Raw genomic sequence first — 12,592 nt, forward strand, 5'->3', positions numbered from 1 at the left:
AACCTTGACGTTTTGTTTTCCTTTGCAAAACTCTACTTCTTTAAACCACCACTTGCCTGGCATGCTCCCACACGAAGCACAGTTGTCAGAATAATAATTAACAGGCTCTCATTAATTTGGGATCAAACAATACCCCCTAATGAAGCGGGGACCAAGCAATGTGATCCCTTAAAGTGAGGCGTATGCTTTTCTTACACCTCGTGGCATCTAATCTGCTGTAGCCATTAGGCACCGAGCTGACCATAAAGGCCTGTATAACATTGAGTCAAGGACAGTTAATGGATGCCGGAGCACAAACAAGAGTGCTCCAAGCATGTCAGTCAAGACTAACCTGAGGCAAAAACATCAAAATGCAGGTTGGAGTTTTGACATTCCTGCAGGCTCTGTACGCCTCGCCAGCGAATTTTTAAAGTCAATATCCCCCTTCTGCTTGTGAACACTTTCTATCTGATGAGTAGCAGTAATGTGGATCTGATTGAACTGTGACTAAAGTATTACTTAAAAGGCAGCTTTGGATGTGTGTGCGCGTGTGTATTTTTTTTTTAAATGTCTGTGATAACAATAAAGACAGTTTACACAGATTATCACAGGCTGTGTCTCTAGACTTCAAGGTTATATGATTAGGAAATTAGAAAAGAGATGAGATTAGAAAAACCACAGAACATTTTGAAAAAGAAAGCTTTTTACAAATTATCTGTGTACTGAATTTACACAGAATCTGAGAGATAAATCTTCTCATATTTGGAAATGGATAAATGCTGCAATGTAAATAGAAGGAGCCGGCTTGGGAGCCCTCGCCTGGCAAAAGTTCAAAAAACATATTAAGTATTCTAATTCGCTTAAAGCTTACTTATAAAAAAATGCATATTGTGATATCAAATGTAATGATTTCTGCATGGAAATGTAATGAGCAATAATAATTGCTCTGGATGAGCACAGCATACACTGTTAGAAAGTACAGTACTTTTGCCTTCATGTCTCACATTAAACCTTTATTTTCTTTTTCCCCTTTGCATAGTGGAGTGAAATGATTAAGGTAAAATGGACATAAAATTTAAGCCAAGATTGTTCCTAGTATTGGGCAACACACGTGAGCATGCAGGGTGCCATAAAATTGGGGTGGTGGCAGCAATAAACGTGTTTCCTATTACTGGAAAAGAAGGTGTGTTTTCAAGGGGAAATTATATTAGCTGAAGTGGTACATTAGTATTTAGAAGTCCCAACCAAAATTTCCAAGCAAGCCATAAAACTTGATTAATTTAGGAAGCCAACATTTTCATGCGTTCTTTGGAGAGTTTCTGATACTGTGCTCGTGGTGCACATTTTGATGGGGGTCAATTTGCTATTAGAGCATGTCAGTGGGTGAGCCATTTGATGTGTTTTTCATTTGTCTTGTGACCTTTCACTTGGCACTGTCCTGTTGTTTCTTTGGTTGTAACTTTTTTAACCTTTTCATTTTCCTGGACTTGAGATCATGTGTATTCCAGAGACACAGCAGCACAAGTATTTTGCATTAACTGCACACACCTTGGGCATATTTTTTTCTCTGCCTCTTGGCTTTGTGTAGCACTACTATGTCCTGTTAAGCAGCCATGCTTCAGCCCAGAGATGGTTGTATTAATCAGTGGAGAAATTGTTACCTCAGAACTATGTGGCTTGTTAAGAGCTCAGGTTTCTCTGGGCTCTTTAGGAATGCACGTTGCTGTACACATGAATGTGTAATGATTTATTTTTTTTTTTCAACAACAACAAAGTTGGAAAGTCTTTAGTTAAGCTTCTATGTACTGCCATCTCTTCTTTATGTGAAGAACATTTGTTTGTCACTGACTGTTTTTGCTTTTTAATATTTTACTTAAGACTCTTTACACCCAACTTTAATCTGATCCCTGTGCCAGAGCAAAATGTGTTTGTTTTTTTTTGTTTGATTTTTTTAAAATGTCTGTGATAACAATGAAGATATTTTACATAGATTACCACAGTCTGTGTCTGAACGTCCAGTAGGTTTCCATTTACCCCAGTGTTCAAAGATCTCTGTTTTCCATGACCAAAGACCTGTGTAGTGCAATGAAAGAAACAGAAATGAAATTATCTAATCCCAACAGCAATTTTCTATAACATCATGTTTTTCTCTCTTGCATGAGACTTAGCGTAGTCTAATGATCTCATGCTAATGTCATGGCAACTCTGTGGAGCAGAGACCATATTAAGATGTCATTCTGATGGCAAAATGATGGCAATTCAAGTCTGCGGAGACTTTATGACAAACGATGGCAAAACAAACTCAATACAAGTCTATACAGAGCACATTATCATGTCAAGAGAATAGCATAATCTAATAGATCTTTCCTATCTCTAACTTCTGTGAAAGCAATGTTGATACCTGCCTATGAGAGCAGAAGTACAATATTACGGCAGCTGTGAAATGGATTCAGTATCTGTTCTTACCTCCTCTCTGAAGTATTGTTTATGAACTGCAATACTGCCTGAGCATATTAAAATGCACTAGGCCTTTTTATCTTAGATTTGTTTACAATGGATATCTTTGTCTTTCATCACCTAATTAAAAGAGAAAAGAAAACACCAGAAAAATTCAATGGCTGCAAAGTGAGCAGCAGCTGGGAAGTACAATTGTATCCTTGAGCCTATTGTGCCAATGCTTTGGGGTAACACTGGTCTTCAAGATGCCACAAGCAACCGCCAAGCCCCAGGGTGTGTAGGAGGCTGGGGCACCCCTTTGGCTCTGACCATGGTGCTAGAGATAGGCAGCACCCTACCATGCTCCTGTCTGACACCTGGGTGGTGCAGGGAGACTGGGATGGCAGCAGCACTCCTTGCATGAATGGGGTTGTAGGATGTCATGGAGGGATGCAGTGGGGTCCCCACTATGCAACTCTGTCATGGCCAGGGGAGGTTCTGGCTTGAACCTCTTTGCTGTTTGATCCAGTTCAACACAAGACTCAGCCATATGGGTCACTGTGATCTGATTAAATTAAGGATGGTAGAGAAGCCTTAAAGCTGAATTTCCTATTTTAATTTGACTTTTTTTTCTTTTCTTTTTTTTTTTTTTATGCTTAGTTAATAGTCATAATCATGTAAAGTGTGCTAGTCCATTACTACTATGTTAATGGCCAGCTAATACTCAGAAGCCCTTGGCATTGCCTTGGGGCTTGAATTCCCAGATGGTCATTAACTACCTAATAAAAGACCACCACATCATACATAATTACTTAACATCTTGTACTTGAAAACATATTAAACAAAGTGAGCTTTTAAATATTTAGAACTAAATTACATTAAATAAATGTTATTCTTGGTAAATAAATTCAGAGTTGGGGATGTACTATATGGAATTAAAATCTTGCTCCTGCTCCCTCATGACTCAGTTGGTTCAGCACGCAAAACGAAAGCTCTCAGCCCATTTGCAAAGGGGGATTTGGCATATCAGTGCTTCATTTCTAGTTAATGCTGCTCTTTAATACTGAGGGATATGTGGTTGGAAGGAGTTGCTTTTGCTTTTCTTTTCCTATTGGGTATGTTAATTAAGATTATAAGGAAAATCTCTTTGCATGTGTTGGTATCTGTTCAGCTTAGGTACGGAAATGATGAAGTTTGTGCTGTGTTTCTGAGAATGCTCCTTGATTCAGGCAGCAAAAGTGATTTACAGATACCATCAGATACCATCCCTCACACCTTCTCTTTGTACCTGCTATCAGTTGTGCCCAGCAACAGGACAAGAGGCAAGGGGCACAAACTGAAGCACAGGAGGTTCTGGCTCAATATGAGGGGGCAATTCTTTGCAGTGAGGGTGACAGAGCACTGGGACAGGTTGCCCAGAGAGGCTGTGGGGTCTCCCTCTCTGGAGATATTAAAAACCTGCCTGGATGCCATCCTATGCGATGTGCTCTAGGTGATCCTGCTTGGCAGGGGTTTGGACTGGGTGATCTTCAGAGGTCCCTGCCAACCTCAGCCATTCAGCAATTCTGTGATTCTGTTTGGAAGCAAGCAGTGGCCCTGGTGTTTGGAAGAGGACAGGTATCAGACTGAAGCATGGGTGGTTTACTGAGTGCTGCTCAGCATGGTGGTGATTTGGGATCTCAGAGCATGGGATGGTCCCTTCTCTCTTGCATGCTCTAGATGTCTCAGTCCACTAAAGAGGGCAGTCCTCAGTCCTGATTTAACTCCTGGGTTATAGGCATAACTTGTGTCTGGGTCACTGCGGCTGCAGAGAACATCAGTGCTAAAAAGCCTGGTCAGTTCAGTCTTTGGGTCCCTGTAACTCCTTGGCTGACACAACCTACAGAGATAGTGGTTAGTGCTTTCCAGCCTGCCTTCTACCTGCTTAGCTGGATTTAGAGCAGTGACCTCATGGTGAAAGCCTCTGTATTGCCCTGCCCCTCCCTGAACCACAGGGTTCCCCTCTGAGCATACTCGTTTGTTAATTTTCTTTTGAAGTTAATGGCAGGATGTGGCTCCGTGTCTGTATTTTTACAGGCTCTGAAATTACTCATTGAATATTTTGAGGGGTCAGAAGGAAATGCAGGTAGATTTTCTACTACAAAAGTCTGATGGTTTCCAGTTTTTGTTCCAGAAGGTGTTTGACATTTTATATGGATCTTCTTTAGGTCTTTGGTCCATTTTGGGGGAGAAACATTTTGGGAAGGCTTCTGTATGTATGTTATCAAAATAATAATAATCAAAAGGATACAATCAATTATCCACTGTTTTTTGATATTAGCCAAGAAGAATTCAGCAGGAACTGAAAATCAGACTTCTGCAGTGCCTGGAGGAGACAGGCACCCCACAGCTCTTTGCTGTGACTGCCTAGGGAAAGTGCCAGTCCCTCCTTCGTGCCTGTCCCCATACAGTATGCCATAGAGCCTGCACAGACAGCACATCTGAGATCATAGAATCATAGAATCATTGAGGTTGGAAAAGACCTGAATGTCCTGCATCAGTGTATACTACTGCATAACCAAGACCTCAGACATCCAGCTATTTCCTGGTAAACATGCCTAGAAAAACATATTTAATCCCCAGATATTCTCTGATTTTCCAAAGTGCAAGCCACTCAGCTAGTCCTGGTAAATCTGGGAGAGCTGCTGGGCTGTCTGCTATCCCCAGACCTTCTTCCTTTCCTACGTGCCCAAATGAGGATTTAGGTTCCCAACTTCAGCCACTGATGAACAGACCTCTGGGAACACTGAGACCTCAGTGGAAGTTAAGCATCGAACCTGCTAGGATGTCTGTTGAGAAGCACATTCAGTTCTCCCATATAGGCAACAGCACTGAAAAAACTCTGGAAATCTTCTAATCCAGTTGAAAAATCTTAGACTTGAAGTTTTCCATAGGGAGAGAGAATAACTTTATCACTCACAACTGATGATTCCAGGAGAAATATAAATCCTTTTAGCTTCTACATCCATATGGGAGAAAGAGTGTACTTTTGCCATCTAGAAGGGCATCTCCACCAAGAAGTGTTCTTCTGTCCACCTGCTATTCCATACTCCTATTAAAAGAGGACTATCACAAACAGAAGCTAAAAAGAAAACAATTTTAATCATCAATATTCACTGTGTATGTTCTTTACGTTCCCCAAAGAGCTCACTGAGCCAAATCCTGATATCAGTTTCTCTGAAGTAAAATATTTGGGAGAGAGCACACAAGGCCTGTTACATATATTAACTTTCTTTGCTTTCCCTTTTTTTCTGTGGGTCCTTCTCATGGGAATGCATAAGCAAAAATTCTTCTAGGGGGAACAGAGAGGTGGCAAAGTGCGGACTACAAACAGGTCCTAAATCATTTCCATGTTATGGCAAGAATCCGCAGATGGATTATTGAAATCAAAGGGCACTTCAATATAAAATAGTGTGGTAGGTGTCTTTGTTAACTGGTTAAATACGTTTCACATGTGAACTGGTTAACAGGAGGCAAAAAAGTGCAGCAACATACAGCCAAATACCCATACAGAAAAGGGGGTTTATTGGTATTTTTCAGAAGGTCTTGATGCTGACCCAGATTTACAGTTCAGGAAACTGAGACACAGAGTGGCTAGGAGACTCATTGCAGCTCATCCCTGCACTCAGTTATAACTTCCCCTGGCCCAAGAACACAACATTGTCTTATGCTTGATGATCTAACCTTCAGGCTGCTCTATCTCCCATCCAGTGTGCTCACTTGGACATTAACTTGTTAAGCAACAGATACTAGTCCAGCTAAAACCTTTATTAGTAAAAATATCACCAGATGAGCTGCTTCCCCTACAGTTTGGTTATAAAGCCACTTGCTGATGGAGAGCATCACCAACACAGCCAGTGGGTGGCCTGGCAAGCCCCAATTTGGTAATGACATGAGGGTCACCACACACTTTGGGTTGTGTGGGACGTATCGTGCATCCCAGCAGCCCTGGAGATGGGGCTTCATACCAGGCACCTCTCCTTTCCACTGTGCACATCGGGACAGGAACCCAGCACAGCCCCAACTGGTACATGGTTCTGCCCAGACCAGCACCCTTTTTGCTGGTCATCTACACTCCCTTGCACCGTACTCTGATGCTGCTTACCTGCTACTTAGAATGGCTGGGTGACCTTTTGCTACTTCTAGGATCTGGTCTGTGGATAGATCTGCCTGGATTAGCACCAAGGCTGGATTATTATTATTATTATTTTATTATTTAGATAGGTAAAAAATATTTATTTATTTTTAGCTTTAGAGAATTGATTTCCAATTTTAGAAGACCATTTCAGCTTGCAGTCATTCCTCAAGTCACTGTTACAGATTTTTCAGCCTGCTCTTAGCTGTGGAGATCCCTGAATGAGCTAATTGCAGACCATCAACATTCATCTTCCTCCCTTAGCAGATTGTAAGTATCAGAAAAATCTCACTTATAGTGCTAGATTTTAACTTCACAAATGGAAATGACTTGTCACTTGATTCCCCAAACCACAGTTTTGGTTATGAATAGTAGTACTACACTGTATTTATTACAGCTATTTTAGAAGGGCTCTTCTTTGCCCACAGCGAAGTGCAGGAAGCAATGAACATTCATAGCATTTTTCCCTGTCTTAAAACAGTCTATGCTATTTCCAGGTTTTGATCACTATCGTTTCAAATTTGAACTTTTATTAAAACTGTTTTGAGTTTGACACAACTGTAGTGGCAGATAGAGTGGGTAGATAAATGCCCCTTCTGAATAGGTTTAATATCAAAAGTGGATAAGAGGTATGGAAAGGTATTTCATCTATGAAAATTCCTCATCCATAAGATTTGCCACTTACTGCTGATAATCCTTTCAGCCTCCAAGGGTCAAAAGGTGAAAATGATTGAGGTACCTTTTGCTATGAATATTTCACAAGCTGCATATCCCTTTTTCACTGAGATCTATGTGCTGACTGAGGGCTTCTTCAGGATGAGTCCTTAGTTGACTGATGAATACAAAACACCTCTCGAACAAAAGGCATTCAAGATTAGCGGAAGACAAGACAGCCTACTTTAGTTTCTGTGAGCAGTACCTGGAGTATCAATGGAGATAAAACACTGAGTGACAGGTAACTGAAATACAGAATAACACAACATATTGTTCTCCTATTGATTGGAGAAATAATGAGAAAGTTAGCAAGTCACAGTAATGTCACAGACAGTGATGAACTTTGGAGAACTCAAGGACCAGAAAGTAACATGAAACAAGGAGCAAAATGAAGATAATATTTGGTTACAGTACAGTTCTCAAATGGTAGTGAAACACATCCCTTCGCCTTTGAGTATGCATGGTTTTTAAAGTGAAGACAATGGGAAGAAATTGCCGGCTGAAACAATATAGCTATTTTATTTTACTACAGCCAGTAATGTGAACTTCTTGGAAGACATCTTCTTTCACTACACTATTGCGGCTGGGCACATTTAGAGGCTACGAACCAAAATTATCCTCTCTGTGCATAACCTTTCCAGTGTCATATCCTGTAAGGCACTGTGGTAATTGAACATAGCACAAAGAATCAACTATTGTTTCACTGAGGCATTGAGGTTTCAAAGCCAATCCCTTTGAAGAGGCTACTCTCTCAAAAGCAAAGCAGCACCTTAGCAAAACACACACCTAGAGAAAGGTGTTTTTCTTCTCACACTGGGACGACTCTTGGGAAGATTTTGTTAGTCCATCTCCATTACTCAGGGATGCTCTGACCATGCCAAGGGTCCCCAGCATGGCCTGAGCCACAGGTGCTCCCCCCTTCCCTGCAGTGCTGCATTGGGGACACTGTCCTTCCGGTGAACACTTCAGATGAATTTAAGACCTGGAGGGGTGCAGCTTCTACTTTTGGTGGAGTTGAAACATTGTGTTTTCCCAGCTCCTTCCCACTCATCCCCATGCAAGGGCTGGGATTATGTACACACCTGTGCCCTGCAGCTTGCAAATGCTTTTGGGTCCATCCGCTCAGAGAAAGCTTGTCTCTGTCAAAGAGGTCCAGGTCAAGACTGGCAGCTCCATATTCTGTTTGGTTCTTTCTTCTGGTATAAGGATTGGGATGCATATGCTATTCCATGCAAAGAGCTGGTATACCGGCCTCTGGACCTCTTTGACACAGGGCACTGTAAGTGTATGAGCTATGTAATCAAGGTAATGAGCATGCACTTCCAAAATTGGCCTTTATATGCTGTTTCAGCTAGCCCCTTCACTGACAGTTACCCCCAGGCTCCTATGTTCCACAAAAAAAAAAAAAAAAAAGGATTTTCTCTCCTAAATATACTACAGAACATCTATTCATGCAATTGTCTCCAATGTGGATCACCTTTCAAGCCATTAGTGGCAATGTCATTATGCTGAGAAACACCTGACCATGAAGGTCCATATTCTGGCAAGATACCCTCTGTCCTGCAAGCAGTCATGAGGCAATCCATGACACTATTTGCAGCATGTCAGCTCTCTCCTTGAGATGGAGTTTGGGGCTCCAGCAGAGAATACAAATCTGAATCCTGAGAACAGCTGCAGGACATGACCTTGTGCTCCTTAGGTGGAGCTGCATGCAGAAGCAGTTATTGTGCTGGGGTCTGAGCACACAACATGCACTGTATATTGCCCTTTAAAAGGAATGGTTGTCTTGTCTTTAATGGGAAGTCTATCCAGCCATCAATTTGTTAATAAAAAGGTGATGTGCTAAGGACAATCTAATGACCAATAATCCCCTTAAAATAATGTCACTGTGCTCAGGTTCAGGTTTTCTGGCTACAAAACATTTGCTACTCATTTTCTGCCCCTCTATTAGTGGATAAGAGAAAAGAAGGGGAATTTGTTCTTTAATGTAGGATATGCATCTCATGCCATCAAATTACATCAGGTTCATCAAGTCATGCTTATATAACTTGATTTTAATTTATGGGTTTTATTGTTGGCAGGTTTTTGAGATTATGATTTGATTGAACGGCTGTTGAATGTCTGTAAAATATCTGTTAGTTTGTAAATGGACTCTAATGGATTACACTGCTTGATTCTTTTCTTATGGAGCAGTTCACCTTTGCATGGTATAGTAGACAAGTCACATCTTGCTTTGACGGCATGCAGCATCAACTATAATAACTATATGTCAGAGGCTGTAGCATTGTAGATACAATCTGCTTAAAATCACTGTACATGTACCCAAGGAGAAATGCTTCATGTCCAAGAGAGCTCCAGCAGAACAACTCATTACTGGCTATAGTTTCATAAATGCATCAATTTTTGTACTTACTGCATTATTTATTGCAGGAGGTTTCTTTTACACCAAAACTTTTAAAACACCTCTTAAGCTTTTTTACACCACCAGGTATGTCTCACCACATCCCACTTTCCCCAGTGCCACACAGTGCATTCCCTGGACCTCAGTGGTCAACCACAGTTCCAACACAAGCTTTCCACCTCACCGAGCAATTCAAAAAGAGATGGTTATTACTCATGTTGTGGAGCTGAGGTTCACCACTACATGAAGACAGGGCTGCTTGTGCTGCCTGGCCCTGCTGCTGCCAGCACTTTGGGTGAGTTACTTAGCTGCTCTCAACCTCTATTCTGTCAGCAGGAACAGAGAGATGAGAGTGATAATCCAGCACTAGGAAGCATTTCTACAACCAAAAGTAAACCACAGAGTGGTTTGGGTTGGAAGGGACCTTAAAGATCATCCAGCTCCAACCGCCTGCCATGGGCAGGGACACCTCCCACCAAACCAGGCTGCCCAAAGCCCCATCCAGCCTGGCCTTGAGCACCTCCAGGCTTGTGGCATCCACAGCTTCTCTGAGCAGCCTGTGCCAGTGCCTTGCCACCCTCAGATATTCTTCTGAATATCTAATCTAAGTTCACCCTTTTTTAGTTTAAAGACATTCCCCCTTGTCCGGCCACTCCGCCCCCTAACACAGAGTCCCTCCCCATCTTTCCTGTAGACCCCTTCAGGCACAGGAAGGCCACTGTAAGGTCTCCTGGAGCCTTCTCTTCTCCAGGCTGAACAAACCCAGCTCCTGTCTTTGCAGAAGAGCTGCACCAGACCCTTAATCATCCTTGTGGCCTCCTCTGGACTCGTTCTAATACATCCATGTGCTTGTGCTTGGGGCCCCAGAGCTGAACGCAGTGCCCCAGGTAGGGTCTCAGAAGAGCAGAGGGGGAGAATCACCTCCCTTTCCCTGCTGGCCACACTGCTTTTGACGCAGCCCAGGACACAGTTGGATTTCTGGGTTGTGAGCGCACATTGCTGGACAAGCACTAGACAGGCTATTTAATGTGAGAAGAGCTATGCAAGTAATGACATTGGAACTGGACAGCATAATAGCTATTAACAGAGACCTTCCTTAAGGTTATGACAGAGAGAAAAACAGAGCAGGAGACATTTTTCTGACATACATGGAATGAACACAATTTGTCCACACGTTTGGAATTATTTCCCTAAACTCGGCTACATAGGCAGTGATCACCAGTTCAACAGAAGCACTGCACAGCTTTTGTTTGCAGCCTGCAGTCATTTCTGGGTCCTGCTGACCACCCCGAGCTGTGGGCAGCCTCACTGTGTGACTGTGAGGCTCAGCATCCTGCGGGGATTGTCAGTTCCTCACCAGACCAGAAGGGTCTCCAGCCCTGCAGAAAAATACCTGTACCGGCAGCAGTTCCCCCAGCTCTCCCTGCTGTGGGAAGTTAGCAGACAGTTGCAGAAAAATCTGGTTGGCCTTGAGGCTTGGAAGTTACTTGTCCTGGAGGAAGGCACCAGATGTAGGGAAATTCACAGAGAGATGCTACTACTCAGAGAGCAGCCCGTGACAGCTTGTGCTGGTACTCCTCGTCTGCTCCAAGCCCATCTCTCTTGAAAAGGAGCTGAGCTCCAACCCTTCATCTTGCAGCACTTTCCAGTCCATTGGACTCCCATGTGTTTCATCCCACACTTCAAGCACAGATGCAACAACCAACCTGCCCTCGCCCTACCACCAGCTCCCCACCATTTAGCACCCACCTGGCCCAAGTGGTCTCTTTCATCTGTGGACGTCCCCATCTGAGTGACATTTGGTGGGCAGCACAGCTGTGAAAGGAGCACAACCCCAGCACAGCTCAGTGTCGGTGCTGTCATTGAGTACCATCAGTGGTGGCACCATCAGCTTGTCCTATTCTCTGGTGTGGTGTCACTGCGGTCCTGAGAAGAGCTGCTGCATGCTCGGGCTGTAGAGTCACACAGCCTCCAGACCAAACTGACACAACAGTTCCCATATTGTGGTGCTGAGCAAGACATAAATACTTGGCAAAACTCCTCCTGTGGGAGACACTGGTTTGACTGACAGCATAAGCAGGACCGTGCAGTGCTATTAGTCTATCTGGAGGACAACCACCAGCAATGAAGTGGGCCAGGAGGGAAGCCAGCACCTCTGTCCAGTCCTGAGGGAAGCTCCCCATCACATCCTGAGTGCCTGCTGCTCCTCAGCAAACACCTGAATCTCACTCTGCCCAGAAGGTCTGCAGGACGAGATGCCTTGGCTCAGAGCAAAACGGTGACACCGCCAAGCTACATAATGGGTCCCCACGGGTCTTTCTGCTTACCTTGGCTTCTCAAAGCCACACCAGATGCCAAGGGGCCTGAGATGGCACCCAGGGCTCAGTGCAGTATGGGGTCACCGTCTGCATGGCCTCTTCCCCTCCACTGCCCTCCTACCCCAGCAGCAGGAAGGTGGAAAGGAGCAGGGAAATCTCTGTGCTGGCTGGCAGGAGGTGGCAGTTGTGTGACTCCAGGTGGGTGGTGAGCAAGGGGCATCACCTTGGACAGCCTGGAGAAAAAGTAACTAAACTGCAGAATTTAAGCAAAAGCAAGCTTCTCACTACTGAGCTATCTCCCTGAGCCAGTTCAGTGTAAAGCAGCCAGCAAAAGCCATGGCCACATCTAGTGATTTTCACCCAGGCTGAATCCTCTCCTGACAAAGCCCCAGGCTGCATCAAGTCCTGTGAGTTTTCTGAAATGAAAATAAAGCAAACAACTTTGTCACTTGCAATTTTGCCTCCATTATTTCGGACCAAAATTTTCTATTACCTTTTGTAACATTGCCCACTTGTGCCCTGTGCAAGGATAGAGACAAATATTAGGAGGAAGTGGCTGGCAGTTCTTTT

Source organism: Anas acuta, chromosome 3, assembly GCF_963932015.1.
Source record: "Anas acuta chromosome 3, bAnaAcu1.1, whole genome shotgun sequence".
In the NCBI taxonomy this organism is placed as follows: Eukaryota; Metazoa; Chordata; class Aves; order Anseriformes; family Anatidae; genus Anas; species Anas acuta.